This window comes from Mya arenaria, chromosome 8 (genome assembly GCF_026914265.1).
Source record: "Mya arenaria isolate MELC-2E11 chromosome 8, ASM2691426v1".
NCBI lineage: Eukaryota > Metazoa > Mollusca > Bivalvia > Myida > Myidae > Mya > Mya arenaria.
In genome coordinates this window covers 51,419,770-51,430,955 of record NC_069129.1, presented here as the reverse complement: position 1 = coordinate 51,430,955, position 11,186 = coordinate 51,419,770, and positions in this window count along the sequence as shown.

The following is an 11,186-nucleotide window of genomic DNA, read 5'->3' as shown; positions in this document are numbered from 1 at the left end:
GATACCTTAAAGGAGGTATATTTGTTGGAGGGATTTCTAAATGGAGGTAAATTTGTTGGTCATATCTCACAATTGAGGAATATTTCTTGGTCTTTTCCGTGATAGGGGTACATTTTATGGTCACATTACTTATACAATGGAATATTTGTGATTCAGATTCCGTAGTGGAGATATACTTTGGGTCAAATTCCTCAATGGAGGTATTTCTGTGGGTAAAAATCCGTAATCAAGCTTATTTCTTGGAACGATTCCTTAATAAGGGTGTCAGTGAAATAGCTTATTTGTTATAGATAATTTACTGAGGATATAAAAAAAATGCTTTTTGTGACTCAGACTCCTTAATTTTGAGGTATCTGAATACCATTTTTTTTGTAAATCGGAATCATTAAATAATGAAACGAGATTTGCAACCTTGATGACTTATATTTGACAGGAGGAAGATTCGTCCTCTTCCACAGCTGGTTTGTCATATCCCACGTGGTGACTTAAATGTACCGGGAGGTGGAAGTGTCACCTACCACACCTGGTATGTAATATCCAGCTTGGTCACCAATATGCTCCTCAACTGACCGGACATCTTCATACCATTTACACACTCATAGAAATATTCCGACCGGCATACTTCTCCGGTTGCTCGGTGTTTTCCGCCAACATCACATAATATAATATATGCTCCGACTGGAATACTTGTCCGGGCGCTTCCTTTCCGGCTACTGTCAAATTTTACTTATGCTCCGATCGGAATACTTGTCTGGCTGCTTGGTTGTTACCCAACATCACGCAATATAATATATGCTCCGTTCGGACTACATGTCCGGGTATTCTGCTGTCCGGCTAACTTTATACTTTATCAAATGCTTGTCCAGCTACTCGGCTATTCAGCCAAATTCACACTATGCCTATGCTACGGCTAGTTCGGCTGCACGGTTGTCCGCAAATCATCAAGCAACATAATATATGCTTCACTTCAAACTTGTCCGGGCGTTTTGGCTAACTTCATACTTTAGTAATACATGTCCGGCTGTTCGGCTGTCTCACCAACTTCACACTTCATTTGAATTGACCTTTAGTATCCAATTCTGCTGACTATGGCACTAAAAGTACAAAAATACTACTATGCACATCAAAAACATATACCATCAGTGGTATATCTATAGGCATTCTCCAGTTCGCCGCGGAGTACAAACCGATTTTGGTTATCCCCTAAAAGGCAAGTGCTTCAATTCCGGAATGATTAAATGCTAAGTGGGCGTCTGTCTGAAAAAGTTAAAGTTTATGGTAATTTTACTGAATGTTGGCGGTCTGAAAGCTTGAACCGAAGTCTTTTAGATAAAAAGTGACTGATGTCCATCATGTTAATAGTGATCGAGGTTAGTCATTTAGCAAGTGACTGAGGTCTTTCAGGTAGAAAGTGACCGAGTTCATTGGACGCAAACTATTCGCAACACATTATTTTATAACATGAAAAAGGGACCTATTACAGATAACAAATACACACCTTTTTCCAAGGTACATTTCGTTGAAAACAATGTTTTTAACAGGATTCTGCTATCATTTAACCGAAATTTCATTGAACTAAACACTCACATTTGTTAATTTCACTTCATAACTTTGCTTGAAATATTGTTTCATCCTAAATAATGCATATGCTGTGCTCAAAAACAAATTGGATCCTTTCATTGTAGGACTTTAGAATCCATTTTGAAAGAACACAACCAATAAAACAATTCATCGGTTATAATGTATATTTTCAAACTATAGAAGTCTCCTTTAGCGACAAAATAACATCATAAATAATGTATGCCGTCAGACACAATAGACTTTGTCGGCAAATACAGATATATATTTCATGAATATTATATTGTTCTGTGATATTGAATTTAGACGGAACAACTAAACGGAAAATTATAACTTGATTTCCGTCGTTATCTCTCGAGCACATCGCCATTAATATGGTTATTATGCAAATTGAAAGCGCATTTTCATGCAGATTTAATGGATAAAATGCAGTCGGTCTTGGATACAAGTAATTCAGTAACAATACAAATGATCCCAATCTTTCAGTAAACAGTTGCAAACAATTACAACTGCCAATGATTGAATTTCAATTATTGAGACATACTACATGTATTTGCTTTATCAGTCGAATATTTCTTGTCCATGTGTTTACGGTTGCATTCTTTCATTAATTTGATATCTCGGCTGCAGTTCAATGGCTAAGGTATCATACTATTTAACAATTTACTATTAGATTTTAACGATTCATTTTAAACGAATTTGACCATTCAACATATGAACGATGAACTTGCCTTTAAAACATATTAATTATATACTTATATAATATACTTGCAAAGTCTCATGATGACGTGGCGGAACATTTGTTAAACCAAGTAAGTCAAAGGTGGATTTCCGATGTATAGGACGAATGTATGTGCTAATTTAAATATTGTAGCATTCGAGTGAACGAAATAACATGCGGAACTCCTCGTTCAGTCTCCAACAAAAACAACCTCGGATGTATACGGACGGTTTACAATGTCAGAAATCTGCAATTTCGCTGCAAGTAAATCGCGTAGTAATTTCAATTGAGCAGTAAAATTTAATGTCTTTATTCTTAGGAAACATTTTTAGTTATGCAATTACACACTTCAAGGAAATCAATTTTAGCTAAGTTATACAAACTACACATTAAAACACTTAAAAACTTAAATACTTTTGCTTTTAACTATGCGAACTACTTCTAATGATGTACCGGCATAGATCCGAGGAGGACGAAATCAAAGGCAGAAAAGAATTAGCTCGTCCCTTATTAGGGCCGCGATACAAGGTTGTGGATTGTTGAACAATTGTTTTAAATCTATTCTAAAATACATATACAATATATACAATATTGTGCACTGTAACCCTTAAGTCTAGTCATAAGTCAGTAACAGTTGTTATTGTGTACTGTTATGATTAAGTCTAGTCACATGTCAGTAAAAGTTGTTGATTTAAACTGTACTCCTTAAGTCTAGTCACAGGTCAGTAACAGTTGTTTTTGTGCACTGTTGTTGTCCTTAAGTCTAGTCAAAAGTCAGTAACAGTGGTAAATGTAAACTGTACTCCTTGAGTCTAGTCACTGGCCAGTAACAGTTGTAAATGTAAACTGTACTCATTAAGTCTAGCCACAAGTCAGTAACAGTTGTAAATGTAAACTGTATTCTTTAAATCTGGTCACAGGCCAGTATCAGTTGTAAATGTATAATGTAATCGTTAGATGTCACGGTTCAGTAACAGATATAAATGTATAACGTAATCGTTAGGTGTTACAGTTCAGTAACAGTTGTAAATGTAAACCGTTACCCTAAGTGATGGTCATAGGTCAGTTACAGATTTAAATTTATACTGTTTTGTGTCTGTTTGAAAAAGACGTAGTGCGTAGTGTACCGTCATGTCTGTCTAAACTGTATTTAACAGTATTTATCCCGTGCACAAAGGACGTGTATTGAACAAAATAATTCAAACTATACTTTGAGTACAATTTGTAGTTTCAAATTAACAGATACAAGCCGCGATTTGCAATCTTATAAAATTCAGTTGTCTGTAAGAAGAAGTAAAATACTGTGATAATAAGCATGGTCAATTAAAATCTATAGCGTTACGGTTACGGCACCCGCATGTTTACCATGTGCATCATGTCCGCCGTCAACAAACGCATTCCGTAAGTGAATTCCTTTGGAAGCACAAACTTTATCAGCAATTTTGATTTTATCAAATCAGGGGCCATACTACAGAAGCACTTATTTCCTTAATTATTATTTTTCTTTTTGTTAAAATAGTAACGATACTTTGAAGTAAAAAAGTTTCATAAAAAATCAAATGATATTTAGATATTTAGTGTGTTTGTTAATATTTGAAAGAAAAAAAAACTTACGATGAAGATATTAAAATCACTATTAAGTTGCATCTGTAATACGGATTTTCAGACGAGTTTTACCAGAAAATAAACGGATGAACAGGAAAGAGAGCGCATTGATTGTAACGGGTATTGTGACGGGTATTTGTTCGGATTGTATTTGTTAAATCTAATCACATGTTGTATATTCAACTTTGAGGCTCATAAAACGGGAGACGAGTTAACAGAGTTAGTCTGATACCGTCCAAGAACCTGGAACTGAACTGAAAAGCTTTCGTACGCTCCGACCAGGATATATCAGTTAAGCTTGGGTTAAAATCGTGCAACATAGTTGGTAGTTTTTTGGAATGTTCCTACCATTCCTCATGCCCGTCTTTGTAAGGTATTGTTTGTTTAATAGCCCTTTTATTTTTTCAATTTTATTTTCTTACATCTCTACATAACTTTATAAGTGTTTGTGGTATTAACTTATAACTTCATATACGTATTGATTGTGATGTAGAAAAGTCAAATAATATTATTTGTTGCTCTTATTGTTTTACTTCTCTCTGTAACTCAATATGCTTTTGAGGTATGTTTCTTGTTTGTGATTTTATGTTCTATGTGTTTGGCGTTTACCGAGTGACATTAAACCGGGTTTATGTTTAAACTTTTTCCCTTTTCCTTATTTTTACAATATTTTGATTTACTTCTCTTCTTATCTATATATGTTTTTGAGGTATTGATTAATACAGTAACGGTTAACCTAACAGTCAACTCAATAACAATCTGTTCTATGCGTTTGAAACTAAAAAGAAAAGGTCATGCCTTATTTCAAATACGTTAATAAAGTCTTTACATATATTTAATACCATTAACTTAATTGATAATTTATCTCTGACATAGGGCATTAAAGCAGCACACGTCAATTCCATTAATACCTCTCATTACATGAAGAAGGTGTGGTGGGGATCTATATCACATCCAGTGATAGCTCTTGCTTTGCAGCTTTTTAGTGTTTGTAATAATGACTTAACAACGAGTATATTTACTAAAAAACAATGTACTGAAATCACCTATTTTATACAAGATGAAGATCTGTTCATTATAATGTAAACGTCAATGGATTTAGCTAACAAGAATAATTGAAATACATTGGAGAGGGAAACAACCAAGTAAAAATGGCAAAATATGACATGAAAATGTATTGATTTTGCTCCTTCGTATAAAATGTTTTACTTCAGTTCCGTATCGCAATGTATCGGTGAATCGATAATATCGTATATTTCTGAGTGAAACAATGTCTCACTTATTTATGGCAGTTCTATTATTTATATATACTAGACTGGGAGTAGGCGGATTTTGCCTTGTACGAAGAGCTGACTCGTAATCCTCATTTCCAGAGAAATATCCTCGTCGTTGTAGGAGCGAATTGGGTCGAGCGTCCATACCTCAAGGAAGGACTTATTAAATAAGACGATCGACAATTTGCTGCAATCGTTTTTAGTATAAACCAAACTGTTTTCAGCCATTCACGAACTCCGAGTTCATGCCGTACATCATGAGCCGAGGCCATCATGATCATACAAGGGAAGGAGAAAAGAGGTCTTAAAATAAGGGGTACGATATTGTCTTTAAGCTCGTCTAGGCATATAATTTTAATCACTATATTATTTCAAAATCAACAGTGACGATCGCTTGAATTGGCGCATGGCTATCCGCTCCTCTGTATTATAAAATCAAGCCTAAGAATCTTCAATTCCCAGCCAAAGTTTTTACATTACCTTGATTTAACAAATCGAAAACGACGTTATAGGGATTGTTTAAAAAATGCATTCCTTTAAGATATCAAAACGGACAATATTACACAATCAGAAACAGGGGAAAACTTAGGGCCTGGGTACCATGCAGTTATCTTTATATAATATATGTGCATAAAAGGCTATTCAATTTATTTAGATCGCTAGATTTAAAAAAAACAAACATGCTAAAATGTCTTAATATTTCAATCAACCAAATGTTTGACATTAACCTTGATTTAACGAAACAAAACCAAAGTAATTGTGATGATCTTAAAAAGTACTTTCTTTAAAGTACCAACAAGCTCTTTATATAATATTTTATAAGGGAATTAAGCTTATTTGAAAAATAAGGGCATGGCTTTCATGGAGTTATTTCTCTTTATAAATATAAATGGCAAGTCAAAAAATTTCCGAATTGTCTTGATTTGAAACAATAACGCTTAATACATCAGTCACAGTCGTCGTATAATTATTGCATGGATCAAATAAGCCATACCGTAGAGCAGTTGCAAGGTCGCACGGTCGCCGCCGTATTGTCCTCCCTACGGCCGCCTTGCGGGCGCCCTGTGGCTACCTTGCGTAGGCCTTGGTATTTGTCAAAATTCAACGGCCGCTGCAAGGACGCCCGAAAGCGACTGTTCTGCAGCACTTCAATTGCCGTACGGCAGCCGCATGTTTTCTGTCCCCAAAAATTACGCCTTGCATTTGTGGCTGTTACAGTATGTGAACATAGGAATGCTAGGGCGGCCGTTTTGTTGCTTAAGGCCGTAGATATTTCAGACCACCATGACAAATGTGACCGAGGTATAAATATCATTATATTTCAAACAGCCAAAGTTTTTACACAAACTTGAATTTTCAAAAAAAAAGATAAAGATTGTTGTGATCATTTAAAGAAAAAACTTCAGTTAGAGGCATCAATAATTTTAAAGGGATTAAACAAAACCAAACAAAAAATATTGTGATGAATAAAAGAAATACTCGTTTTAAAAGTATCATTAATATCTGAATATTACATAATCCTTTTAAAAGGGACTTAAGATTAGTTCTGAAATTAAGGCATTGTAATCATGGAGTTATTTCTCTTTACATTATAACCGGCAAGTGAAAAGTTTACCCAATCGTCTGGATTTATAATGATAACCCTTAAGTATCATTATATTTCAATAAGGTCAACTCTTGACATAAGCTTGATTTAACAAGGCGAAATATTGGTTATTGTGATTATCTTAAAAATAACTTCCTTTAGACTAAGATCGACTTTCGAAAAGGAAATTAAAACACAATCCTGATATAAGGGTCTTATTGTTTCTTGAGAAATTAAAGCCCTTTAAGGAGTTATTTCTCTCTGCATATATAACTGAGAAGTCAAATGTGTATCTATGACCTGCATTTAAAGGAAAACGGCATCGGGGATGAAATTGCATGAGCGAGGACATGACGGTGTAGGAACATTTACATGCTGTCAAAAACAGATTTACACTACGAAGAGCATGACGCGACAAATGAAAGTGTACTCTATAATAACATTGTTAAATTTGTTTTATATAATTATAGTATTTGTCTATAATTAAGCAATTATCTACCAGTCACAAGCTTAGGTGTTTTCGTTTAAGGTTAACAAAAGATTGCAAATACAAGTATTTTTAATTTAAATACAAATAAATATACTTTTTAATGGAATATATGTATTTATACAAGTGTACCACACATGGATCCGATAAGCAGTTTCCGTGCCCGAAATGCATGCAGGAGTTCACCACACAGACGGACCTTATCAGGTATTAGCGAGGAGAAGGCACGACACGTTACACGTGTGACATCTGTGGAATTTCAATGAAGGAGAAAATAGACCTGATAGGGACGGCCGCACTGGCGAGAAATCATATCAGTGCGCTGAATGCGGGAACTGTTATCGGCAGAAAAGTAGATTATGCCAGCACAAGGCATTAAACACGCCAAATACATCACATTTTAGAGTATAAGTATCGTTCATGGCCGAGAGTGTTAACAAAGCCTGGAAAAATCGAGTCAAAGTTAAAATAATTGTATATCACGAAAAAAAGATTTATACCAAATGCTTATGCGCATAGAAATTGTGCAACATTGACCTCCAAGTGTAACCTTGATAATAGAGATGAGAGCTCTTGTTGATAAATTCAATGGCACTTATAGATTTATTGATGATATTCTAAGTTTAGATAATCCTGTGTTTACAGATAACATTCAATCGATATACCCTTCACAATTGCAACTTAATAAATCTAATGCATCCGTTTTAAAAGCATCCTATTTAGATCTGCAACTCGAAGTAAAGGAAGATATATTGAAAAATCATTCTTTATGATAAACGTGATGATTTTAATTTTAAAATAAATTTCCATTACCCTTCTTTAGATGGTGATGTTCCTAGTTCACCATCATATGGTGTTTTTATTGCACAGATGATATGATTTGCTAGAATATGTACAGTAAAACAATCAGCTTTCGCAGTAAACTTATGACGCAAAAACTTCAGGGTTTCAGATATTATAAATTAAGGAAGACTTTCTCAAAATTTGTTAATGGTCATTATAATCTCATATCAAAGTACAATAGTAATCTTAAATCGCTGACTGCTAGGAGTATTGCTCATCCCGATTTATATGGTGATGTTTTAAAGAAAATTCGTAAAATTAAAATGTTTCCAGCAGGAAGTTGGGCAGATAGACTTAATGAATTAATTGGAATTTATTTAAACCGTGGATATAAAGGCAATATTTTGAAAATCACTTGCCTTCTAGTTTTTAAAGATAAATAGCTGAAACAAAATATAGGGTTGAATATAGCATCCTTTCATAACTAACCTATCAGTCCTTTGATTTTTTATGAAGATTTTGCTAATTTATGATACATGTATATTTAAAACCTTATTTGGCGAACACGTTTTTGGTTGACTCGGAGTGTTTTGGCATGTCACTTCATTTTCTTCAAATATTTTACATTTTCAAATCATTTGGAAAGAAAGATTAGCGAGTACATGTCGCTTTTATTTTTATTAATGTCTTCCTTATTTGTTCCCAGTTTTAGTACAATAATGCTTTTTACTATAAAACTATATGATCACACAATTTTAAATCTTATTTTATAAGGCAGACTGTGTGGGATGTTTATAGTTTCAAACAATGACTGCATCGTATCTTTGAAAGGTTTTGCATTAGGTGCTCTGAATTGTATCCCTCCGTTTGCAGAAAGATTTGGGATCTCTAAGCATAGACGTACTTGAGGTTTACCTATTAGATTATTATCATTTGTTTTATTGATAAGTTTCCTCAAGTTAATGCATACTTTGATAAGATTTACCTTTTGCGTTTTATCTTTATCAAGGATTGTTGGGATAAGAGTGAGGGTTGTGCACATACACTGGTTAAATGATTTGGTGTGTTCTTGAGTTTCTTCAAGTTAATGCATACTTTGATGAGATTTAACATTCATGTTTTTACTTTATTCGGGATTGTTGCGATAAGGGTTGGGTTGCGCACACATACTAGTTTAAACCCCCATGGAAGTTACGGTTTACTAACCGTTCAAAGGCGGTACCTAATAATCTTTGATAAACATCCCTTGTTTTTTATATTATATATTTACAGTGTTGTTTGTGAAGTTTTGTGTTGTCGTTTCATGGTTCGTGTTTGTGATTGATTGTTTTGTGATACATGTAATAAGCGTTGACCCTGTGCCATTCAACGGGTATTTTGATTAAACGTTCGACTACTGGACCTGTTTTAGTTTATCATATATACATATTGTGTTGATGTATTAAAAACAATAGCTCACTTGTGCTGATGAGAATTTTATAACAAAATAGTGTTGAGGTATATGTGTATACACGAGTTGACTAGTGTTGAGGTGAATAGTTTTAAAATAGTCGACTGGTGTTAAAGTGTTTTGTTATACAAAAGCGAACTGGTGCTGAGGTGTATAGTAATGCAATCATGAACTGGTGTTGAGGTGTATAGTTATACAATAGTGGACTGGTGTTGAGGTGTTTTGTTATACAATAGTGGACTTCTGCTGAGGTGTGTTTTAATACAACCGTCATGTAGAGTTGAGGTGCATGTTTAAATGACAGTGAATTAGTGTTGATGTGTATGGTTCTTCATTAGTGGACTTGTGTTCAGGTGTACGGTTAAATAATAGTTTTATGGTGTACAATAGTGGACTGATGTGAAGGTGTATTCCTATACAATAGTGGAAAGTGTTTAGGTGTATACGCTTGTATCAAATGTCAAGAACTTCAAGGTATTTGATGATCTAAAGTTGTTTAGAAGCATACTTATGGAGATTGAATCAACTAATAGCCCAAGCCGTTGTGACAAAAACAGCATATTGAGGCATCCGTGGCCTATTTATACATTTGTTTTCAAATTAGGATATTTCACGGTGCCCTTTAACTTTTTGCATCATGGTTTTATTTGCTGAATAAATGAATGGTATACATGTTAGACTTATAAAAGAACCTAAGATCTTGAGCTAAACTAATGTTGATATAGTTCTTCTAACATAAGTCTCATAAAGAATTAAATGTTATTTTTGTATTTATAAAGACTGTATGCAATATGCAAATAGGCGTATATGTAATTATTCACAGAAACGGGTCGCATTCATTACCTCTTGTTTTTTTAATTGAAAATGCATATGAGAATTGCAGTCTACAGAAAATTATATATGACCAACAACACGCTTAAATGCTAAATTACATGGTATATGACATTATTGCTTAGGTGAACTCTTACAATAAAAAAATCGTTACCACCGCCAATGAAACAATAGCTTAAGAAAAAGGATCTATAACGCATTCTAAACAATGGACATTGGGATTTATCAAATGGCAGGATCACGATACCAATGACCAAATTAGTTAAATGTGTACATTTGCAATATTGTCAGGAACTGAAGTTTGAAAAATAGAAAAGTGGTTTATTCAATTCAATGGCTTTTTTGTTTCTTGCAAACTGAAAAATAACCAAGGTTCTGGTCTTAAACAAGTTTGTATTTTGTATATTACATGTGCATTCAATACGTGTTTGCAAATACTATCCTTAAAACTGTTTGCATGTAATTGTATAAGTTTGTAAAGATAATCATATTTGCCTTTTGTGGCCTCCATTACGTACCAGGTAGGCTTATGTATGTATGTGTTGTACTGCTGTCAGGATAGCATTTTACGTAGTTTTTGTAGCATTATTAGTAGTTTTATTATTCTAAATATGTGTACTATTGTTTAACCAATTATAATGTTGCTTTGTATTACGTTACAGGCATTTTTATTGCGAAGCGACTGCTGCCCTGTGTGATTTATATGTATTAACAGTAGTATCTGTTTCAGATTTACTCTATTGTGTTTGCCACATCCTTTGTTTTCTTTTTATATACAGTACTTAAGCCTTTGTTATATATTATGAGACTTTACTCTACTCGTTATATTATTTGAATACACTATTATTGAGGCTAAATATTGATACCTTGCC